This window comes from Eucalyptus grandis, chromosome 7 (assembly GCF_016545825.1).
Source record: "Eucalyptus grandis isolate ANBG69807.140 chromosome 7, ASM1654582v1, whole genome shotgun sequence".
NCBI classification, from domain to species: domain Eukaryota; kingdom Viridiplantae; phylum Streptophyta; class Magnoliopsida; order Myrtales; family Myrtaceae; genus Eucalyptus; species Eucalyptus grandis.
Window position 1 is genome coordinate 20,681,053 of NC_052618.1, and position 26,754 is coordinate 20,707,806.

General features: G+C 37.3%; 1 pseudogene; it reads right to left on the minus strand.

Annotated features, from left to right (window-relative positions):
* Positions 1-5,392: 5,392 nt before the first annotated feature.
* Positions 5,393-13,308, minus strand: LOC120295967 (annotated as a pseudogene).
* Positions 13,309-26,754: the final 13,446 nt, after the last annotated feature.

Genomic DNA, 26,754 nt, shown 5'->3' on the forward strand with positions numbered 1-26,754 from the left:
TGCTTTGAAAAATTCTATAAAGCAATTATATAAAGCAATAAGATAAGGAGTTAAGGAAAGAGAATTGGAACACAAGATTTATAGTGGTTCGGCTTAATCTAAGCCTACGTCTATTCTCCCGCGCTGACGGCCTATTGACTGAATTTCACTATGAATAAAAAGAGATTATAAAGCTTGTGATCTTTGACTTCCTCAGTGGAGAGTCTCAGCTAGTCTCTTCACAAAATCTCACTATGTGCTTCTCTCTTTTGTATACAATTTGAGCTCGATGAATTGAAAGAATAAGGAACTAAGAAATTCAGACTTTGATATTCTTCTTTCATGCACTACTTCGAACAACTGAAGAGTTCGCCTTAAATACTCTTTCATGCCTTCAAAATCGTTGGCACTTTCCAAATGAATTCTTCCAATCTACCCTTGAACAGAATCAATTAAGATGATCTTGAGTCGTTGAAAGCTCATCAATCATGTTCGCCCATACAATCAGGATTTTTTATTTCTATAAGTAGAACCTTCCAAGTTTACTAGCCTTTCAAAAGATCTTCAAATGACAGTAGATTCCAATAAGAATAATCAATCTTGCTGATAATGTATCCAGCCAAAAATGTCTTCCAAAAACATATGAATCGAATCATTGAAGATAATCCGTAATCTAGATAAGTCTTCTCTCTTCATCTGGAAACTATTAGTGAGGGCAGACTTTGAGTATTAAGTCTGGCGGTCTTCAGACTTTGACAACATAGTCTAGATTTCTTCAGACCTTTAACACTTGAGTCTAGAAGTCTTCAAACTAGACTAATGGAAATGTTTTGTTAACTTCAAAATAATAAAGGAGTTTTCTCCAACAGAAGGAAGAACGAGGGAAGCCGGCTTCTATTCTACCACTCATGGACTTCTTTGTTGACTCCAATGAGCGACGTGTTGAGGTCGTTGGATGGTGTTGCGGTGCGTTGGAAACAAGGGAAAAGGGCGTTGGACTTCCGTTCCTCTGCCGCTTCTACTAGTCGTGCCACGAGGGGATTCGACATAAGCTGCTGGCCAATTGACTTCTCCTCATGGTTACACACCAACTAGGGTTTGTGAATTGCCGTTGTTGTGGTGGGGTTGAGGCAATGGTGGCGCTAGTGACCACGTGGGTTGAATTGGCGAGGAGGCATTGTGAGGTGTCGTGGCGAGGGGATGAGGTGACTCAGTAATGATGGGGAGGAGCAGAGGTTGAAAGTCTTTGTGGTGGTGCAATACGTCGAGTGAAAAATCCAGACATCACACACACACACACACACACACACACACACATATATATACACACACACACACATACATGTATACACACCCCACAACGGGTATCAATCTCAACCCTATTTTTTCTCAAAAATATCCATATTTTTGCTAGGTGATTATGATAGCATCGTCTAACAAAATTGATAAATCTATGATTTAAATTGTCAAGACATTCGTTGGCTCATCCTGCGGACATTGCACTTTTCGGAAACAAATTTAAATCTTTCATCTTACAATCATTTAAATAGATAAATGCCACAAAAAATCCAAAATTATGACCATTATGACATAAATATTCTAAACTTTATTTTTTTGTCATTAAAAACCCTAAACTTATCCAATGTAATACAATTTCCTCAACTTTTTTTGTATCACGAAAAAGCTCAAACTTATATATATGACATATATGCCTCATATTTCAATTCTGTTAAATATATATTTATCACATTGGTATCAATTCAGAACTTTTTTCTATGGGTTTTTGTATCTCAATAAATATTTGGGGTATTAGCGATAGAAAAAAAAAATATTGAGGTACTTGTATCACAATAGACATAGTTTAAAATCTTTTGTTGTATTAACCATCCTTTAAATTGCTTCTTAAATCCAAACTAGAAAAAATAAAAATTGCTTCTTAAACCAATTCCCCTCTTTAGACATTTTTTTGGGCAGAAGAATAGCCCAAGTGCTAAAACTTGGCAGGGAGGTCACTTAAGTGCCAAAACTTCGGAAATGTACACTTAAGTGCCAATTTCGAAGTAAAGTGGATCACTTAAGTGCCACTCCAGCCAAAATCCGACCAAATTGCTGACGTGGACATTTTCGGCAAGTTTGGTGCAAAACAACATCGTTTTGCACCGACGTGGTGACAAATTGCAAAAACGATATCGTTTTGTTTCGATGTGTAAATAATTAATATAAAAATTAACTAAATTAAATTTAAACTTAATTTTATTTAAAATATTCTAAAAATTAAAAGGGGGCGAAGGGGCGGTGAGGGCCCCGCAAACCTCGCTCAAATGCTGGGGCGAGGGTTGCAGCCCTCGCCGCCGGTCGGCCGAGGGCTGGCAACCCTGGCCGACCCTCCCCCTCCATCACTAGTCCTTCCCGGCGGCGATGGGGGGAGGCGGCGGCGAGGGCTCGGCCCTCAGCCGCCCCTTCAGCCACCCTTTTTTTTTATAAATTTTTTAGAATATTTTAAATAAAATTAACTTTAACTTTAATTTAATTAATTTTTATATTAATTATTTATACATCACACAAAACGGTGTCATTTTTGCAATTTGTCACCATCGCCGTGCAAAACGACGCCGTTTTGCACCCAACTCGTCGGAAAATTGACACGTCAGTAATTTGGCCAGATTTTGGCTGGAGTGGCACTTATGGGATCTATTTTACTCCAAAACTGGCACTTAAGTGTACCTTTCCGAAGTTTGACAGTTAAGTGTCCCTCCGTGCCAAGTTTTGGCACTCCAAGGGTCCCAAACTCCATTTTTTTGAATAAGAATGCTTCATTAGTTGTTTGTAGTTTTGTAATAATGAAATTTTTAGATATGGTATTTCAAATAAATGAAGTTATGGTTGTGAAATTGATAATTAGAAATGATTCTTCGGACATTCACAAACAAAGAAAAAGGGTGGCCGTTGAATTTTCAATAAGCGGCTCACAATGGCCTATGCCGCAACCATTTTGGGTGCGCCGACTAATATTGCAAACTTGAAAAAAAAAAGCGAAAATAAAATATAATAGCCACTCCAAACAAGTTAAATATTTCTGAGATTACACAATCGACGACATCAATTAAGGACCATGGTCAATTATATCTTGCTATTATTTGTGAGAGGTACATACATACATATACATATACACACCATAAACATGCCTCGATTTTCACTCGGTTACCGCTTTCCTATTTTTTATTCTTTACCTTACAAAGTTTGCTACCCGAATTTTATCCTTGGAAACCACTTTGCACCTCATTTCGGCTATACTTATGGACTTATTTATACTACAGGACCTCATTTCGAGATCCTGTAGTTCTTTGTCATCCATGCAACCCTGAGTTCCTGTAATTCTTCACTCAGCCTTCAGGCATATCCTTGCATGTTAACAATGCTCGTTCCTCTCATCACAGTACATTATACAATATGCCCCTTTTTATCGGCAAGTCAGAATTTCATATTGGATCAACGGCTAAATAAGGCAGCAAATCCTCCCGCATGCTCAGGAATCTGTACAGCGATCGGTCAAATCCCAAATAGCACAAAGTGATCCATACACAAGTGATCTATCTCCCTTGTATAGCCTTTTTAACGTGTACCTCTATCAAGTCAGGGATTCACCGTGAAAGAAGTTTTATGGAGACAACAATTTCGAGTAAGCCAAACATGGTACAAGTATGCATTCCATGAAAGCTTGGACAGCAAGCAAGGAAAAGATTTTCCTTTAAATGCAGCTACAGCCCAATTAACTTCAATATGCCAATCTGCAAGCCTTCTTGAAACATGATGCAGCTGCTGCCACGCCTTAAGTGAAACCGGACAGCAAAAGAATCAAGTGATCTCGACTCTCATTTTCTCCATTGCACAAGCAACAAGTTGGGAAACTTGAATATGCCTCTTGACAAATCTATTTTTGAGACCCAATGAGTATTTAGAAAAACACTAGGATGACACCAAATGAGTTTACACCATGGTACTTTAAGACCCTAACTCAGGTAGCGTTCCTAGCATTCGCAACCAAAAATTTTCTAGTGAGAGAGAGTTGCCAAATAACTCATCAGCTGAAGCAGAATTAGGTTCAGTAACGCCACAAAGACCGGCTTGAATCTCAATTAGATCATCAGATCTTACAGGGGGCCAATGCCAATGACACCCCAGGATCACCCCAGCTACTTTTGAATGAAATTTGCAGGCCAAAATCATGAATTTATCGGCCAGAAAACCTTTGAAGCAGAGGACCAATGGGGAATGCCAATTATCATACCAAAGAAAAGTAGACTTTCCATCCCCAGCAGGACGCCCTAATGAAAGTTCTAGCGGCATGCCGACGCTTCAAAGTTTTCCTCCTAGTTTTACTAGCTAAAGCACTTATCCTTTGGCTTGTGAAACTCAAGCCAGACAGCACAAACAGAACCAGCTTCTGCAGAGACCATCCAGATACACGTCATAATGCAAGCTTTGCTCCAACATTCCATCTTTTTTTTTACCAAGGCCGCCTTCTTCTTTAGACAAGCACAAAGTATGCAGACTCATCTTAGCCCCTTTGGTAATAAAAGTAATTTCACCCTGCTGAAAGCACCCGTAAAATATAAGGACTACAAAAAGCCCTTAAATACATAAACAAAAATTAGGATAAATGATGCCACTAGTGCTATAACTTTTGTATGGCCCTTAACACTCAAGTGAGGGCTACAGAAAAAGTTACGATAGTTGTGATATTCTTGTTTAGGAAAAATTATGCAATCACAAAATTAGCTTAATCTTCCACTTCAACACTAGTGTCTAACCATCTCTGGAACTTCCATCTATTGTATAGATTAATTTGGGTCTATCCATATGGAAAACCTTAAAAATACTCAAATAAGAAAAATCTCAAGATACGTGCTATATCGACATCAGGGAGTTGTCAATTTCATTCTACTTTACACATTTTTTCGAAATTTCTATTGCAACGAAGCTTGGTACTATATCGACATTCTGTTGTTCCGGTTACATAGGCACATCTCAGAACTGGCCTTGGACATTGAATTGATCAATGAAAGTTCCTTATAAGCATGAATAAGTCTTATAAGCCGTGCAAAAATCCGTAGAAGCCCCGAGTCGAGGAATAGGATCATTGCAAATAGAGACCGTAACCGTGGCTGCTTATGACAGCTTGATCACTTCAGCTTTTATCAATCGTGACCCTCTTCTCTGTATCTCCAAGCGAAGTACTTTACTGAAACCATTCATCATAATTCAATGACTAATGCAAACGGATAAATCCACAATTTTGGTAACATGAGAGGAAAACGAAGTACATCAAGCATCTACATTTCCTGTAATCAGACTCCATTAGCTTAAAACTTTTCAAGTTGTAGTCGTTGTGGACTTTTCTAATGAATTCACATTATTTCGTCGGACATCCATCCATAGATATCCCTTTCGTGGTCGGACAACTCGCCAAGTCACAATGCTCGCCGCCCGTTCCCCACCAATTCAGTCCTTTGTTCTCCATTCCTAGACAAAAAGTACAAAAGCACCCCCATGAATGCCACTCCCGCGTCCATTGCTGCAGAGAGCACGTAGTTGTACCTCTGCCACAACTTCTTCCGGTAACGGAAGACAAAGAAATTGAATATTGTCCCAACGAGTACCCACGCATTGTAATTCAATGGTGTGGCAGGCGGCATGTAACCCGTCGCCCCAAGGAGCACCGGGAGGTTAATCAGCGGGATCCAGGATTTGTCTGGGAATGCCTTGTGCAGCAACCAGACTAGGAACGGGCCCACTGCGCCGCCGAGGAAGAACCAGTTCATGGCCTGGTAGTTCCCTTGGACTCCAAAGATGCGCTTGGGCCCTGCCAAGCCCCATATCACGGAGGCGTCGAAGAATACCCTGTCATTCGGGCACGTCCAGGGGCTGTCTGGCGGCAGGAGCTCAGTTTGGCATATGTTGGTGATGGAGTTGAGCAGCCACCATGCCACAGCCATGTTCACGGTCCCGGCAATGATCGTGCCAATGAACTGCATCAGCCATGGTGGGTTTTAATTCCAACAACCAGCCAAAATACTTCCAGCAATCTAAGATTTTGTCATAAGTAATCAATAGAATGTACCTGAACTAAGAACATGGATCTTGGAGGGATCTTCATGTAATGTCCAAGCTTGAAGTCATTGAGGAAGGCCACAGCCTGGCCATGCTCATGTAGCCGTAGGTCTTGAAGCACACATTGGCTATCGGATGACCCCGATATATCACCCCCATGATATATTCTGTAATAATGTTCAATCCCGGTGTCAGTAAATGAAGGTCATATCAAGAATCGGTGTCAATATTTTAAGGTACCAATGATGCAAAGCAATAAGACTTGTTCATTTTTTTTTATTTTTTTTGTTCAGCAGACATGACCTGATTCGTCGTGGCGGTGATGATACTGATTGGAAGAGTGAAGATAAAAGCAAAGGTGCTGGCAAAGAGAAGTCCCCACCACGGCATTTGGACCTCCTTGTTCAAGAATATGCAGAGCGCGAGAGACACTGCGACAGTTAGAACCAGCAACAAATAAAACCACCACGAAGGGATGTCCTTGTATCTTCTCATCAATCTCGTGTGGATGTCTTCCTTCCCCTTGTATGAGGCACGATACCGCTCATATATTTCTCTGTCCCCAATGTCCGAGCAAGCAACATTTCAGAATCTATTTCATCCATATCAGAGGACAAAAGCCAAGATCCAGAGACTTAATCAGGTCAAGATGTAATTAGTACCTTCCATAGAAGAAGCCAACATGGGTCAGTGTGGAAGCGATGGTTGCAAAACCGAACCCATAAGTGAAAGCAAAGAGCGTGCTGAGATGAATCCGTCCTTGATCCTCATATTTGGCCAAGTCCAGCTCGAAGTTGCTGTTCACGATGGCCGTGATGTTGTACGCCTGGCCTTGTTTCGTGAATAAGTTCGATGAAAAGATGGGAAATCTATCCGCACCATACAAATTGAATCCCCAATATGCTAACGGGATGGCAACATACACCACCAATGCGTACCCCGCAAAGACGTTCATTATGGCGAAGAACGGGCATATGAGAGGGCTGAATAAGAAGGAAGCGACCACAGTCCAATCGAGGGTCAGTGCTCCAAGCCCGAGCCCTTTCATCCCGGACCCGATCTGCTGAGCTGTGACTGACTTGGAGAAGATCCAGCAAATCCAGGATATGTTTGTGAGCGTTGAGAAGAGGTAGCCTGGGATGACGTACCACGAGAAGCTGCATATCAAGGCTATTATGAAGAATTTTGCCCGCGACATGCGTCGATCATCTTTCTCATGCAAGGCCCTGCGAAATTCATATTACATACCAATTTCAGATGACAGACAATCTGCTGAACATGATTATTTTTGCACATTCAGCTTATCGTTAGCAAATGCAACCTGGAAAGTACCAATTATCCTAACAACAACATATTTCATTACGATATGGCGATCGAACACTTCACAGGTACTGAATTTGGATCATACAGATACTCAAGAAACTTCATAATCGAATTATAAACTTCTTAAGCCCATTATGTCAAAATGTCCCTTGGAGCGTAGTCATCTTTTCCTTAGAGAATGGAAAGCTTCGACAATGAACATGGTTATCTGTACTTATGAACGGTGTTTTGATTCTCTCGCTCCATCTTGTTGTTCCTAATTGCTGCCAATCAGCTTATGCTTACTCATCGGATCTATATCCTACTCGGCTCTAACTCAAGATCTTGTCTTACCGCTATTGTTATGGGACGGATTTCTTGCTGCCGACGTTGATCAGGGGTTAGATACTCTCTAGCCCAATACAATTTCCACGCCGAGCTTCCTGCATCGACGTCCCGTTTAAGTCGCATTTTGAGAGCGAAACGCTCCTTAATTTCCTCGTTGAAGTAGGAATTGCTGCTGGTATGATCTCATCAGACCTTTCGTGACAGCTATAGAAACTTCAGCGGAGCAATATGCACTTTAGTCAATGCATGCAACCATGTTCACAGAAATCTTTGATTTGTTGTGACTCCAGATGGAATATTTCAAAGAGAATGATCAATTAATAAAGGGATAATTAAGTAATTAATCGGTATAAGAAAGAAGAACAGTCGAAGGTTACGAAATTCAGTAATAAAGTCAATCATAAATAAAGGCTAGCTAAGGATATCTACCTAAATTATATGTTCATGTATTATAATAGGATGCCAATTCAATAAGAAATCTTCAAGGAAAAATCATAAGTTCAGTTAATTTAGTTATAAACTTTTCAATTTTATTAATATAATTTTGAATATCCTCACAAAACCCCAAAGATGTCTCCATGTTGATTGCCACTGTCCATCTTAGTGTGTCACGCAAAACAACCAACAACATTGGAGTTCCGCACAGAAATTTTAGGACCGTATCGTGAGTCGCCACGATAAACCAGCCAAAGTATTTCCTGTCGCTTGCACATGGACAACTCTTCTTATTATATTCAATAAACCATCGTTAGACATAGAATATATAGGGAAAATTATAAATAAGGGTTAAAGTAACCATAACAATTTCAAACGAAGACTTTACTCGTCGGCCGGTCAAAGGCATTTTTTTGCCCAATAAAATTTCAAATATTATCTAAATATATTAAAATAAATTAATTTTCTTTAAAAAAGAAGAATAAAATCAGGCAAGGGCTTAGCCCTCGCCATCACCCCACCATCGCCAACCCACCATCGCCAAGAGTCTATGATGGTGGGGATGGTCGACGAAGGGTTGGCGAGTCATTGGGTACCAACTAGACCGCAAGCGATGGCCAACACTCGTGGCTGACCCTTGCTGGTGGTGGCCCTTGGTCAGATCTAGGCAAGGGCCAACAACCTCCCTTGGCTAACCATCCTCCACCATCATTGGCCCTTCTTGATGATGGTGGGGTGGCGGTGTTGAGGGTTGCAAGCCCTTGTTGTTTTCCCTTCCCCTTCCATTATTTTGAAATTTAGTTTGTCATCTAATACAAAAAAGACAAAAGGAAAAAAATTCAAAAATTAAAGGACGAAAATGCTCTAATTAGCTGATGAGTTAGGCAATCTTTTAAGATTTTTTTTTTTTTTTTTATCAATCCTACTATAATCTTACTCTAACTCTCACTCTTAGACTTTTGCTTTACCCTGCCTCCTTACAGGGTGCGTGAGTCGAAATCCACATTTGAAACTAAATTGTCCATATCCCAACCCTCCTGAGAATGTGGAGATTCGAAACCCCTACCTCCTCCTTCCATATTGGAAGGGTGGCTACTCGGGTAAACCCCAGTAGTTGGCAACTTTTTAAGATTGATATGGTCATTTCAAGCCTCTTCACTATGCCCTTATTTGAAAAATGATAACACTTTAACTTCTTATTTAAAACAAGTTCCATTCAAACTCTTATTTGAAATTTTCCCTAATATAATATATGTGTGAGTATATATATATATAGTCCCAATGCGATGTCAAAGCGGAGAGGCCAGCAAAAGCTGCCACCACACACTCTGTAACCACTTCACCTTAGATGTAAATGTTGTCAAAACATATATATCATGATCTAACTAAATTCCTCTCGAAGCTATCTTTTTTGACCTCCCGAGCTAAATTTTTGTAATCCGACCCTTCAAAGCCAAGTTCCTGCATCCGCCATTGTACTCACCACATGACGCAAGCCTCCTCATACAATGAAAATTGACAGATCTCATTTCGTACTGATTAGTATCTTCCAATCACTGGAGTGGCTCGGATCATATCACCGGACCAGGCTAGGCCGGACCGGACTAGAGTGACCCTCTGACCCGACCAATTTGTATTCTACTATGATCTATAGATACTGTTCATTATAGTCCGGTGGCTTGTCTTCTTTCTATCCGCTTTAGGTGGTCTTTAACCGTGGGCTTCCCTTGTATACTTATTTAATATATGGCAGCTTAATTATAAAGATAATATTTAGAATATAATTTTAGAAAGAAAAAGGACCAGGGCTGCTGGGGCCATACATGCCGACAGCTTCCACGTGCATGGTAACCCATGCCTTATATTTGAATTCTACGCCCATCCTTCGTTTTGAGCTCACGCATGCTGGAGAATAACAAGTCGCAAATGCACGCTTAAGATATCTGAGAAGACAATTGGATGGGCACTGCGGAGACAAATTGCTAACTTGTGGCTATTATGTCTCCTACAACTTAGCTTTTTCCTCCCCTTTTTAATTATGTTTATGATGAGGGAGAAAAAGAAAGATGAGATGAATCAATCGAGAAAATCTAATTGCAATTTTTTATTAAATAATGTGACGGAAGGTTTTACGTAGCTTTTCAGAATAAAAATTTGCATACTGACATCATGGGTTTCTCTTGTGAGGCTAGCTAGCACCCTCTTGGCACAAAAATAAATTTTGTACTACAGAAACAAATTTGTCCCTTTGTTTGAATGTGCATATGACGTTGGTTATTGTTAAGATAGATATCTCTTAATTATTATTATAAAGAATAATTATTACTTTTGGTTTCTTTTCTACCATGACAGAGATCCATTTAGTTTACAGGAGATGATTGACCCAATTCATCCTTTACGTCAAAATTTAAAACTGAAGAATTGATTAAATCGATGGTAGAGAGAATTTCTTAATTTCAAGCAGCAAACATTATTAATTATCTCTTGGAGAAAGGGTGATTTTGTGCAATTTCCTTAAAAATAAAAACAAAAATGATGAATTACTAACCGGAAGAGGGAGACTTGAACGAGAGTGCTGGGCCACCACATGTGAGCAGGCTCCACCGCGTACTTCCTCAGCAGCCCGGCCCATCCGTATCCCAGCACCTGCACTCCTCTTTTCCTCACATCATTAGCATTCTCTTTGGCCACCAAAAAAAAAAAAAAAAAAAAAAACTATTTTTCCATGCAACTTTTATCCTCTACTTTGAAAATTCTATACTTTGTAACTGAGATATATATCGGAGAAAACATACAATCTTTTTTGGGCTCTTGTATTACATCAAGTTTCTTCAGCTCTAAAATGTAGAACCTAGGTGTTTTGCAATCTCGAGTGAGCATTAAATAGTACAAAATAAAAATTGAGATACAATAAATGTCACAATTTATATACAACGATCATTTGGATACCATGTCTTTTTTATCAATCAATTAGGTGACATAACTTTTCAAAAATATTAACTCAAGCAACATCCACAATTTACCTTACTGAAAAATTTGATGTGCAGCATTTGATTTTCAATCACTTGTTGAGACCGTTTTTTAAAAGTTATATCACTCAATTGATTGATTGAAAAGTTATAACAATCAAATGATTGATTGATAAGTTACATCAACAAAATTAGTACTGTGCAAAAGACGATGATATTTGTTATGATTTTTTTAATACAAAGTGCAAATGGAAGTATGTCAGGAATACTTTATCCTAATGGGAATTCATATGTTAGGACCATCTCTAGATACTTTTGGATTTTTACAGTGTACAATAAGTTTCGCTTCCTAGTAATTTTAGGCAATTCTGAGGCTTAGAGTATAAGCCTGTGTTTGTTTAAGTGCTCTTCACCAGCTGATGATTAGAATGTGACATGAATCTCATCTCATATCATCCAACTAATACAGACTGAGAAAGTTTTTCGCGGCCTATTTGTATTAGACTTACTTTATTTTGTCTCAAATCAAGTTTAGGCAAAATTCGGGACAACACCTAAAGTTCATTCTTTTTTTTAGACAAAATAAAGTTCGGGCCAAATTTGTGACAATCCTTAAAGTTCGTGCTTTTCTTTTTTAGGCAAAATAAAGTTCGTGTCAGAATTGAGACAACACCTAAAGTTCGTTCTTTTTTATAGAATTGGCCCAAAGTTTTTCCATGACACACCATTCCACGTGCCCACCACTAGCAAATTATCTCTTTTTAGTCATGAAATTTAACCTAAAAATACGTAGTTAATAAATTAATTACTTGTCAATGACGTAATATATGTATTATAATATTCCTTTCGCTTGCTTCCTCTTTAAAGCTAACTGCATGAAATATTTATTGTTGAAAATTTTCCAATTATAGAGTGCCGCGGGCAACTTACTACAAGTCACCTGACTTGCTGGGAATTCTCATAAAAAGGGTCACTTTGTAAAAATCAAAAGTTAATAAAATAAAATAAATATTCTAAATAAATATCTAAAGTGGACATTGTTTCAAATAAATGCTCGAAATATCATTATTTTCTTAAATAAAAACTTGAAGTAGATATTATTTCAAATAAGGGCATAAAATAGTCACATTAGTCTCAAAGAAATGCTTGAACTCATTGGTTGGTGAGGGGCAATTTTGTCTTTTGTATTTTAATTTTTCTTTATTTTTTATTTTTTTCTTTGCATAAAAAGCAAACTCATAAAAAAACTTTTAAAAAGCAAAAATACTTGCTTTAAAAAAATAAAATTTTAATCTAGTTAAATTTGAATTTGAATTTAAATTATGTTTGGATGAAAATATATCGGATCGGTCATAATTTTTGTTGGACGGCATGGTTAAACTATTATTTGAAACAACCATAATTGTTTCATGCCTTTTTGAGATTAATATTGTTACTTCAAACTCTTATTTGAAACATTGTCCATCTGATGTTTTTATTTGAGAAAATAAGGGCCTCTCGGGTCTTTATTTGAAATTTTTTTAAAATAAAATAAAGGATCTATTCATGCAAAAAAGCAAAAGAGAGAGAACTATCAAAACTCTTGATCAAAAAGGCCAAGTCCTTTTAACTATGGGAAAAGTACCTGGGTAGTGATTATGAGAAGCCAACCGACGAAGAAGGAGATGCTCCGGAGATAGAAGGCCTTGACTATGTTGACGATGCCCACCGCGTAGGCCGTCCCCGACCCGAACGCGCTCCCGGCATTGGCAAAGATGCAGATGAGCACGTGCTCCTTCATGTTGAATGGCCCTGGGTTGAGCGAGAACATCCTCGGCCCGAGCCCAGGGATACGGAACTCCGCCGTGGGGAGCACGGCCGCCATGAACCGCCCGATGGGTAAGGTTGCCACTTGCACGGTGATCTGGGTTATGACGAGGGGCTCGGTCCGGTATGCGAAGAACTGGTTGAGGAAAGAGAGGAGGGCGCACGAGAGCACCCCGAGGAACCACATTCGAAAGGTCCACACAGGCAAGGTCGGGTCGTCGGTGTTGGTCACAATGAGCCTAACTTGCTCGATGGGCGAGAGGTCGTCCTCGGTGTCGTCCACATCATTCGAGGCCACCGGCTTTCTCAAGTTGGCAACGGTGGCGGAAGGCGGAGCTACTAGTTCTCCGCCGCTCATGGTGTTGGGTATGTGTGAGTATGGAGGGGATTTGGTTTTGTGTGCGTGCGTATGGCTTGAAGTGATTTGAAATGCTAAGTTTAGCCTTTTAATATGGATTGGAGGGTTGACTGGTAGAGCATTTGAAAGCTTGGACGTCAATATTCTTTTTAAGTGGGGTAGTTCCAATTTGGTTATTTTCAATACAAAAATAGAAAAAAGAAGGGACAGTTCCTCAAGGCTTGGATGCTCCATTATTATGGTGCGATTTATTTATGCCCACTATCATTTTTTTTCCTTTTTATAGATAAAAAAAAAGGGGGGAGCTGTTGCCAGCGTAACAACTCTTCCAAATGTCATGATAAGAGCTTCACGCCAATTGCTTAATATTAGATTTTATGACGCGCTTGGCAATCATAATAAAATTCAGGATACGGTAAAATTTATCATATTTTGCATGTGATGCCTACTCGAGATAAGATAAAGTTGAATATAAGAATGATATAAACTGGATGAAATTATCTTACAGGGAATGTAATAAAGGTGGATAAGATTTTTAACGTTTATGATTGAAAAGTTATTTTTTTCGAATAATGAACTTCTTAAATCAACAAAATTAAAGTTGTGTTTCAATATAAAAAAATATTTGAATTATAATATAAGAAATTCAAAATAACAATTTATTTATTTTAATTTAATGTTTTTATATTTATACATTCGAATTTAATTATATTTTATAATATAAATTCAATATAATATGTTTTTATTAGATATTTTAGGTATTTTAACATTTTAGGTATATTAGTATAGTTTACTATTTAATATAATTTTATCGGAGAATGATGGAAGGGGAAGAAATTAATTAAAAAAGAGAGGAAAATAAAATATAAATATAAATATATAGACAAGAGTGTCACAAGAAGCTTTTAGCATATCTCTATTTATAAAATCTTTGGTTTATTTATATTAATTTATCATTTATACCGATCAATGTATGTGATATAACATAAATATATTTGATTTTGTTACTGTAATCATATAAAATATAACAAAATCCTTGAACTTCATATCAAATCTTATTCATATTAAAAATTCGAATGACCAAACTCAGCCCTAACTATTACTACTCAACACACCAGTATGTACAATGGCTTATCACCACAGTCCCGTGGACAAACTGGAAATCAGAAAATGTTTTTATAATACAAGTTGATTAGAGATTCAAAAAATCTCAAAGTCATGATATCATGGAAGATAGTATGAATTTTTTCTTGTTGGGATTAGACTATTGATTTAGCGTGCGTGCAATGTCATTGTGGATATATTATTCTACTTGTCACATCATCTTGATTACATAAACACATCGTCATCACGTTTACTCTAAGAATGCTTTGTCAAACGATAGATTTTAAAATTTGGAGATTTGCAAAAGGTGGGAACTAAAGGATGATGTGAAATTGGAGTAAGGGGAGAGACCTTTTGGTTTGGTTTGTGGAATGCCTCATTTAAGGGATGAAGACAAAGATGAAGATAAGGAAGGACAGAATGTCTTTTCTAAATTCCATTGCCGCTTAATGGCGGAATATGCGGCGGCTTCAGGGTCAGTGGGGTTCTTCCCAACTCATTTGGACTTTTGATTAATTTAAAAGAATATATATATGTATATATATATATATATATATATATATATATATATATATTCCAGAAGCTTAGGTCATCAGAGTGGCTTCCCTCATGCCGCGCTAGTAGAAGAGTGATGATTGGATCATAGAGAATTTTGACTTTGCATGTTTTGGATGAGATATTTTGATTCAACAGATCCCGTTGACATCGTTAGCATTATAGCACGATACGTGGCGATCGTGCACGCGCTCACTCATTTCAATTTCATGTCACTTTCGAATCGGTAGTGTTAGTATTTTCAAACGTCATTAACGATTTAGTCCACGAGTATGTAAATAGATATTAAAATGATGGTGTAAAGTACACAAATATTCAATTTAGTGCAATATAGATCAAAGACTGTCCAAATGGAGCGGATTGAAAATTAAATCCGTGTGCCCAGTCTTATAGACCAGAAAAATGGCCTTACCCCAGTAGCATTCATTATCAAGTTTTTGGCAAAAACATCGTCAGTAAAAAAGGCATATAGCCTTCCATTTGCTTAATGTTAGAAGATATTGAGGGTGTGAATAATAATTCTATTCCATAAATCAATTTCTGACTATAAATTGATTTTTCTATTTTTATTTCTCGGATGAATTTCTAGACAAAAATAGTCTTTCGATAATAATACAAAATTTATATTCCTACAATATAAATCGTTTGATAATAACACAAAATTCTTTCCTCCCGAGTGACGGTGGGAGGCGGAGGGCGGCAGGCGACTAACGGTGGGCGTTCAGTAACAAGTGGCCGGCAACCAGCGGGTGGGTAAATGGTGGTGACGGAAGCGAACGATGAGAATAGTTTTTTTTTTCCTCATTTTTATTCTAGAAATAAATAAAAATTTAACTTTTGATTTTTGTTCCAAATTTAGTTTTGATTTATATTCCAAATTTATTTATGGATAAAAATTTGTTGCAGAAATTGAAAAATAAAATTATGTTATCAAACGGATTTCTGTTCCAAATTAATCCTAAAAACAAAAACAAAAAATAAAGAAATGGAATTGTTATTATCCTTAACTTCTACAGAAGCACACTACTTAGCATCTATAGAAGATGATTTCTGAATTCGGCACGAGAAGCTTGATGGTGCACAAGTTGGGCACAAATATTCGAGATTTCAAATAAGTATCTCAAGTGAGGACCAACAAAGATTAGATTTAAAAGAATGGCATCTGTTAGACATGTACCTTAGGTAAGAGATTCAAGACTTCATGTTTGTCCCATAAGGTTCCACAATTGGATTTACTTGGACCGACAAAGATTATAATTCTTGGTGGTAAAATTGCTTGTTAATGGTTGGTGATTGGATATGATATATATTACCAATATACTTTTTCATAAGTGTATGGCACTACACATATAAATTGCAAGACATGGCGTGCGATAAAAGCATCTATATCCCTATAGGCAGAAGATGTTAATGTTAGATGTTATCAATGGAATGCATCTAAGATGTTTTCCTTAAGAGAAAACTCCACTCTGAGCTAAAAATCAACCATGGTATATTATTATGTATTTGGATGCACTTGCAAAAATCCCTTACAGAGAGAAAATAGGAAAGAAAATATATGCATCTACAAGAAAAAGGAAAGCGGGTTGTGTCCATCCCGGAAGAAATCATACCATTGACCTATGAAAGACTCTTGATGGTCTGACAGAGGGAGGCCACACAATTCGATACACGGGCACATTGAGAATGCATTGAGAGACACACGTGAGAAAAGAGGGAGGGGGTCCTCTCTCGACCAAGCCGTGAGACTCCCCTGCTGCGCAAGACTCGTGCCACCTGCCACTACGCCTCTGCCATTGTTGTGCGTCACCGCTCGTGACACTATTTTGAGCAGCTTGCAATCTGCGATGATTAGTTATTGATCCGACGACGCTAAGCCGCTGCCTCTAGCTCGACGTCCCCTGTTGCTGCTCCTGGCCACCCCCATCGTCGTCCGTGCTGCTGTGTCTAGTACCTGAGCTACCGCCTTTTAATTGGTCGGATAATCGTTTTTTTTTCTTTTCAAAAGTGCGATTAAGTCATTTTGATGAACGATCTCTAAAATTGTCTACGTGTTTTTCAAAATTTGATTGTGGTATCTTTATGTTGGATTTCTCAACATAAGTTTTGAATTGGGGAGAATTACCGAAAAAGTCATAAACCTATCAATTTGGTCCTAAACTTTTTGCATTTGTATCAATTCAGTCCATTTAAACAATTTTAGCCAACCGGCACTAATGTTAATTATTGTTCATAAAATTCTAAATGCAAGCGAACATGTCAAAAAATAATATAATAATGAGAAAAGAATATCGTTCCACAAAGATTGATAAATAGCAAACCAATTATATATTAAGGATAGATTAATTCTAAAATTTATCTAACAGATCAAAAGAAAATTGAGAATAAATTAAAACTAAAAATCTTCAAAGCAAAATTTGGAAACTAAATGCAGTAAATCGATTAGATAAATATGTTAGAGCATCCGATTTCACCATAACCACTAGATATGAATTTCATATTGTTACACATACAAGAACAACATCAAAAATTTGATAACAAAATTTTCTAATCTATTTATTATCTTATCTCTAGCTATAGCAAACCTACTCAGTTTATTAATCCACCATTTCTCTATGTGAATTTAAATAAACATAAGTACATTAAAATCTATGAATATTCCTAACTTACAATGAGTCTTTTGAATTATCTTATCACCAAGAGCTACATAAATAATATGGTATATCTCTATCCACGTTTAATTCATACTTATATATTATAAAAAGCAATTGCATATTATCGCTTTGCAATCTTAAATATGCACATCAGATCACTCAAATGGTAGTTAGTCATTTAAAATCATTAAGTATAATAATATATAACTCACATGGATAAAATCACTTGCACGAATAAAAATCATGAAAATTATATAATCATGATCAAGCTACATTGTAGCGCTAACAAAAGAAAATTATATTATAGTAGAAGAATAAATGAAAATATACAAGAATTTTATCACCACTTTGTTTTCTCTTCAAAAGTATTTGAAAAAATCCTAAAATAATGAAAAACGATCAGCAAATGAAAACCTCATTGTCCCCCAAGGCTCTATTCTACTATTTATAGGACACATCGAAGACCCTTATCCTCAAGCAATTGCCAATTTTTCGCAAAAAAAAAAAAAAAAAAAAAAAAAAAAACTAAGGAATAAACTAGAGAATCTTTTATTTGATCTATCTTCCAATACTTGCAAATAAAATTAGGGAACAAAATCCAGGAATCCCATATTTGTTTGCGCTAATAATACAACCTAGAGGAGGGTAAATAGATTGTTTTCAAATTTTGATAATCTTTTGCGGAAATTGGTTAATAGCTAAACAAAATTACCAAGACCTGCTATTTAACCAAACTCACACTAATTGTATGCTAATATGAGTGAAGATATGAAAAATAGTGGGACACAGAAAGTTATAGTGGTCCAGCTTTATTCTCAAGTCTACGTCTACTCTTCAAACTAACAATCTCAAAATGAGTTGGATTCCACTAACAATTTGCTTGGAAAATTACAACTGGCTAGTGCTAATTCTTTATGTGATAGATCACATTATCTAGACTTAGTTGCTGCTCTTACACTTATATACTTAATTTGTAACACAATTGTTAAATAGCAAGACAAGCAAAACAATGAAATAGAGAGCTTTAAAATGAGAACAATAGTATGAAAGTTGCTTGATCTTTTTATGTACCGCACTCTCTTGGTTCCTCAATGCCTTCTCTTTTATACTCTTCCTCAAAATATCCGTTGAGGTTGATTTAGAGATGTATGTGACCGTTGGAGAGTTTCCATTGAGCTGTTATCCAATAAGATACTTCCCATACAGTTCTTTTTTCCTAGGACTTTTGCAGACTAACCAAAAATAGCAATTACTATTGTCTCTTTACTATAGTTTCTCATTGACCTGTCAAACAACCTAGCTACTCTGCTACATGCTCTATTCTGATTATGCTATTGTACAAGACACAATCTTTCAATGGCTCTTTAGTTAACCCAATGAACATCAACTGATTTACTTAGTTATTACATCATCATCAATTTAATCTTTACCGTTTCGATATAAATATCATCAATACCTAATTTTTTGGTAGATTGGTGCTATTTTTAATAACTGGACAATTTGTAAACTTTTTTTTTCTTCCAATTAGTCACACCATGGATATTGCATAGTCCTTTGGTGCAAACATGTGCAAACGGCATAGTAAGTAATATACTAAGGATAGTTTGGGCATCATTAAAATCTCTTGAAGATGTTTTCTCCAACAATATTCAACTTCTAACACTTCCTGATTTGAATTATTGATATTTGCCATTTGTTCATTGTCTTCTCTATATCTCATTATGTTGCATAAATAAGGATTACAATAATTAGAAGGAAATCCAAATATTTTCTCATGGGTATTGCATTATGTATTGTCTAAAATAAGTAAAATAACTCTATTTTTATAGAGTTATAAAGCCCCGAAACTCAACATTTTGCTAGTTGTTGAGTAAACGCTAGATAATATATACTCAAGCCAAAAACCTCCTCCTTGACATATTTCCATACCTGCTCAATTTCACAATTCCAAAAAAAAAATAAAAAAACACAAATTTCATCCGAATATTGAAATTGATTCATAATTTAAGACTAATTATGATTATGTGATCAAAGTGTCTGCGTGTGTGTGCAAGTCCTCATCTCTTCGAATTATATGCAATATGGATAAATTTACATTGGTATGCAACCTCTAAAAAATTCTCTATAATTTTGATCAAATTTCATAAGTTTACTTTTCATTCCTCTCTCTCTACTAATGTAAGCTAATGTCGCGACCAAATTTTCGGGTGTGAACTACCTAGGGTTTGGCTAATGGGTTTGGCTAATGGATTATTAAGCCTAGACTTAACTCGGACTCGCCCAAGCCCATACCAATTCGCGATTTAAGTTCAAATTTCTTAACATGCAATTGATTTTCAATTAGGAGTCGTCACTAATATATTTTTGGTGGGTCGATTAGAAACCTAAGTAAAGTAACGGGAGATTTACTTTACTCCTATGAACCAGAGATTCATGAGTTTGGGGACTTGACTACACTAGATTTCTCGAATGCTCTTTTGGTACCTTTCTCTTTTATTTTGAAAAATGTTTGGCAAGCAGTTTGAATTGATTTTAAATTATCTCCCTAATATGTGAGGTTATCATGCTGGTGTGCAAACCACCAATTTAACACCCAGATAAAGCAGTGGATAAATTACATGACTTACCTCATGGCAACGAAAGCATCTGCAATGTTAGATCAGAATTCACATCAACAACCCTAGATATGATTTCTAATTAACACACAAATTTTTCTTCTTTTTTGTTTGGTGTTCACTTATTTAATGAGAATCATGCCTTATGTGATGCATGCTACTAATTTAACATGAAATGACATGACATGGCAACATGACCTAGCTATATGACGTAAATAAAATGCAATCTCTCCTAATGAATGAAATTGATTTATTCTAAGGCAATTTTTGGTATTTTCCATGAAATTCGAAATTAGAAAAATGCGAAAATTATCTACCTAAATTAAGATATTATCTAATTTGTATTAGGAATTAGGTTAAGCCAAATCCTAATTTAAACTAGAACATTATCTTAACCAAGTAACCCTAAAATGCAATTTATCTAGGAGAAGTTATTTAAACCTATAATCAATTAGAAAATAAAATTAAACATGCAATCTTATCCTAATATGCAATGACGTGCAAAGAATGCTCTAACTCTGATTTTCCTTATTCGTGATGACTTTTGTTTTTTCGAAATTAAAATTGGCGAATAATTAAACATGCAATTTAAATTAAATTAAAAAAACTAATGTCCTAAATGAATGCATTTTTTTGGATTTTTATTTTAAGAAATTCGAAATAAATAAATTTCCTATTCTAAACATAAAAGATAACCCTAAAACAAGTAATATCCTAACATGCATCTAATCTAACTTTTTTTTTTCTTTTACGGGAGCAAACAAATAAAGGCATCAAGAACAGCACGGCAACAAATCATGTAAGATATCATCCATGTTCATTTAATTTTGGGAAATAAATTGATGAATCGTATCTCGTACATGAGATCGGATTGGCCAATTTTAAATAAAATCATGAATCGTATCTCGAGCATGAGATCGGATTGGTGATTTTTCCGTACGATTGCGGGTCGTATTTCGAGCGTGAAATCGGACCGTCAATCATATGTACGTTGCGAAATTAGGAAAATTTCCTAATTTATGAGGGATCAAGAAATCTCTTGGATACCTTACCAAAAAAAAAAAAAAATCTCTTGGATATGACAATATCGATCAAATATTCAAACAACATCACAATTCTACGGATTGGGCAACAATAACGAATTAATCAAAATTCTTACCCAATTCACAATATCACACGGATAATGCTTCCAAGTTAGAACCAACGCCCGTAACCTTCAGGGAGACTCGCCAAGGATGCTGGATACTCGTTAGCTGATGCTTGGGACTGGAAGACCGTGCTGCATTCAGCGATGATCGTACTCGTGACCTTCGCGATTGTCACAACCAAACGTAGGACCACAGAAGAGTTTGACCCAAGGTGCTTCTCAGCGAGACTCGCAGATCCACATTGGCTTTAGTTTGGATTAGTGATCGAAGACGAGCTTCTGAGGACCTGCGAAACAGAACACAGCGATGCCGAGCTGCTCACGTTCATCTGGCCAAGGAAGATCCTTTTGCATGCATGAAATAAAATCACAAAAACCACACGTGTTATTGTCCAATCTGAACAGCATGCAAAAGAAGATCCACCACTTAGAATTATTCAATCTAGTAATTCTTTTGACCGTGAACTTTAGGCTCGGCGCGAAGACGTCGAGGCAATTCCGCAGTGAGGAAGCTTTGACTATCTTTCGTATTATAACTTCTGGACAACAATCAAAAGAAGACAAATTCCCCTCTTTTACTTATTTCACCAAAATTTCAACAGCCCTTTTAATCGTGGACTCTAGGTTTGGTGGGACTGGCTTGGTGATTCTCGCCCGTGGTTGTGCTCAGCGTCACTCACTGGGCCGTCGAGTTGCATCACGGCTCGGTGCATGTGACCTCGTCGCAGTGTAGTAGCTTCAATAACTCATCGTTGTTGCGGTAACTAGATGCTTTGTCGCCTCGCAGTGCAGGTGCTAAGCTGTTGCCGGAGGAGGAAGTGGCAGCGTTGATCGTCGGTGGAGGTGGCTCACGGATGAGCATCAGACGGCTCGGTCAAGACAGCAAGCTGGTCAAGGTTGGGAGGCAGCACCAACATCGGGGAAGTCTCGGACGGAAGGCTCGCACAGCCGAGGGTATTCGGCCATGAGGCTCCTCTCTCTCTTCTCAACGTGTTTTCTCTCAATATGCTTTGAGGTTTCTGATTTCCCGACCCTCACCGTGGAGAATGTGAGTTCTCTTTTCTTTTTTTTTTTTTTTTTTTTTTTTTTGTGGCTATCTGTTTCTATTATGTGTCCCCTCAAACCTATGCAAAAAACATTTTTATAGGTTGAAGATTAGGGTTTTAATTTCCTTTTCAAATCAACATTCGTGAATATTTCTTTTTCGCACGCAATATCACATTTTTTTATTTTCCACATCTCCTGATTTTATCGCTTAAAAATAATATTGCAATCCGATTTTCTTAAATTCCAAAAATCCACCGTAATATCATTTCAAATCTCCATTTAGGTAATTTTTGTCAATAAAAGAAAACGGGCTCGGGCCAATTTGCTTGCTTTGCGGGCTTAGTCCGACCTACCAAATTAAAGCTTAGAACCACTAAATCAAACCCATTTGTCACCAACCCAATGTAAATGCAAATTAAAATAAGTGCACCTAAAACTATATGCTATGCAATTAATTAATTAATTAACTAATATATATATATATATATTAGGGGTTAAAATTAATCCCTAATTTTTTAATGCGATAAATGACTAAACGGGTCGTCGAAATTTAGGTATCAACAACTGTCACTCTTTGAAGGTGAGCTCGAAGAGGTTGCTTTCAAAGACAAATTGAGACCTAAATTTTGACTATGCACACGCATTGAATGATTTTTTTTTTTTTTTTTTTGTTGGAAAATGAATTCCATTTTTGAATGCAATTTATATGATGCATGGAAACGCAAATGATAAATGAACCTACCTAGAATAACTTACCTTCAGGGAGGATAGAGTAATTCGAGATAGTTGGTGTTACTATTCTGGGCGACTACATATTCAATACTCATACCATTCTACAGTCGCCCAGAATAATAACATGGCTTTGCAAAGAGACTGCTTTCCTAGGACCCGTATCATTCTACGGTCGTCTAGTATGACAGTGTTTGGTTGTGTCTAGGACCCGTACCATTCTACGGTCGCCTGAATAAGAAATAGGTGTTGTCAATGACTCGTACTATTCTACGATCGCCTTGATGGAAAATTGATTTTTCAAGACCCGTACCATTCTACGATCGCCTGAATGGGAAAATTGCTTTTTCAGGACCCGTACCATTCTACGGTTGCCTATTAGAGTAATAAATGTTGTTTAGGACTCATACCATTCTACGGTCGCCTAAATGGAGATTTTGCTTGGCTAGGACCCAAACCATTCTTCGATCGTCCAGCGTTGCAACACAGATCATTGGACCAGGACCCAAACCGTTCTTCGGTCGTCTTAATCAAACTGAATCTGGAGAAAAATCTTTGGGGGACAACTCCATCGAGAGTTGGTGTAAAGGACTCTGGGCTACAAAAGCACGTCATGTCGATATAAATGGACACTGGGCTACAAAAGCACGCCTGAGAGTGCTAGTATGAACAAAATAAAGGAGTTAGGGAAGAGAATAAGAACACAGAAATTATAGTGGTTCGGCTTAATCCAAGCCTACGTCCACTCTCCCACGATAACAGCCTTCTTGGCTGGATTCCACTATGCAATCAACAAGAGATTACAACTCCGAGTGCAAACACTTAGTAGATCACACTATCTCACTAAGTCACTCTCTTGGTATTTCTCTCACGATTACAAACGTTTAAGCTCTCAAGAGACAAGTATATGATCTAAAGTCGCTTAGACTTTGGAATTATAAATTCTACGCTCCGTCTCTTACTTGCTCATCGGTCCATGATCTCCTTAAATACTCCTCCACTTCCAAACTACCGTTGGACAGCATCCCGGAGAATCGTCTTCCAATATACCCATTGGACAGCTCTGTATCTTAGAAGATTTGGTAGCCGTTGAGTGACAAAGGTAAAATCCCAAATTGATTCCGATCGCCCATACAAACGAAATCTTGGTTTCCATAAGTAAAGCTTCTTCGTATAGAAAGTTCTTGTCTTCAACATCCAATTGTCAATCACATAGATTGAATCAATCAAATCAATCTTGATGTGGAATCCAAACCAGATCACTAGCCGTTGTATGATTGGGCTTGAGTTACGATTCATTGAATCTGGATGTAAAGTCTGAGTCTTGAGACTTTACGATATGAGTCTTGAGACTTTACAATCTGGGTCTCTAGACTTTACAATCTGGGTCTGTAGACTTTAAGGTCTGTACCCAATTCAGCTTCAGCATAGAGTCTGTCTTCAGACTTTGAGTCTTGAGTCTGACAGTCTTCAGACTTTGAGTCTCGAGTCTGGCAGTCTTCAGACTTTGATAATATCCTCTACATGTTCTATTATCTGCATGGTCTATTACTCAACCATCAAACATGTTAGTAGCCTTTGATTTATTTTGTCATCTTCAAAACATCATAAGGGATTTCCCTAACAACGCCGAGTCGATAAAGAGAGACTCTAGGCTACAAAAGCATGCCCGGTCAGGAACTCCGGGCTACGAAAGCACGCCGGCTCAATAAAAGGGACTCTGGGCTACGAAAGTATGCCAGATTAATTATAAGGGACATCGGGCTACAAAAGCACGCCGAGTTGATAAAGAGAGACTTTGGGCTACGAAAGCACACTAGGTCAATATAAAAGACATCGGGTTACGGAAGTATGCCGAGTCGATGAAAGGGACTCTGAGCTATGAAAGCACGCTAGGTCAATATAAAGGACAGCTTGACTGAGTCAAGTGTCGATGCACTTAAGAGAGAATACCTGCACAATGACAAGTATTTAGAGTATAGGCAGAGATATACTTACTTGGTGATATCTCTAATTCTTGGGGATATGTCTTTTGGAATTTAAATATCCTGTGGAGGTTTTTCACCTCCTGGTAGAAAATAAATTTTGGGAACATCAAGGATGCACCTTGAATGTTCGTGAATGTTTCTCATCTCCTAATATCATGATATATTCTGAAAAGAACCTGAATGTCAGGAGTTCTTAGGTCTTTTGAGCAAAATTGCATCAATCAAAGAAATAAGTAATGTGCACTTCAAAATCCACTGAAGTTTTTATTAATTCAATCGGGGTTCATGCATAATGACCTTTGTATCACCCAATTTCCACTGGAGAGAATCATCGTTCAAGATAATTTCATGAGATGGATTTTCTAAGAATACTAAATGAGAGACTTTCAATTAGAAATGACTTTCACTCACTGTCATTTAAAGACTTTCAAGGATCCAAGTATTCTCGCAAGCGGTGCGACCTTACCAATTTGAGAGGTCTTTAATAGGGACCGTAATGTGGGCTTGGTCAATGGCTTAACAAAGGGACTCTTCAAGTCAAGGCAATTGAAGAACAAGTCTATAATCATCTTCGGGTTTACAAGTCAAGAACCCTGCAAAATGAGAAAGAAATAATCTTGCTCGCACTTCTTCAAGCGATGCTTATAAACATATGAACTCCTTATGTTAATTCAAGTGCCATAATCTGAAGAGACTTTGTAAAGAAGGTAACGTAGGCTGGGTTCATAGATTGAAAAATGAAAGGATCATTAGGCTCAAAATGTGTGTGAATGGTGAGAGTTGGTGATCATCTTGGCATTGCCACCAGTTTTCTTTTTTATCATCGGGGATTGTCTTCATGAAATGCCCCATTGATTGTAAAAACTCAACTTTTGAGTTCTTTGAGTATTGCTCTATTAAGATTCAATTCTTGAAATTGACAGTCACCTATCTTGACTTTCTTTTTTCATATATTGGCATTGGCCTTGCTTTTACCAGGCATACCGCTTTTTCATGCCCCCAATTCTTATTCATTTTTTCTTCACTTTTTTTCATGGGCATTGGCCTTGCTTTTACCAAGCACACTGCTTTTTCATGCCCCTTAGTTCTATTTTGATTTCTATGCATGCATCAAACAATGACACTCGAACTTTCAAGGGTCTTCATCCGCCTTTTGCCTTGCCCCAGTGTGGGGGATGATCATCAACTGGGTTTAAAGAAACGAAATTGCAGGCTTAAGTGGGCTATGCAAAAGATATAAGTATGTAGAATAGATAAAGAAATGTTCTTCGTCATCCGAAGGCACTTAAATTACCACAAGAATTCAACGTAATAGCATGACTAGAAGATTGATGCAAGTGAGAACAAGAAAATTTCAATCCATTTTCTTCACATTATGGTGCTGTCTTACCCTCCAATTTGCCCCGATGTGGAGTGGTTCTTGACAGGGGTAATTCGAAAAGAATTTCTATAAGTGTATGGAGCTCAAATGAGTTAAGCAATGGATCACCTGTTGTGTTTGGGATAAAGAAATAATGCCTTTCATCACTTCAGTCATCGTACCTTTTGTGAGAGAATCCTTTACCTTGCAGATATGGAACTTGCTACACTCATCTCACAAGTGTATG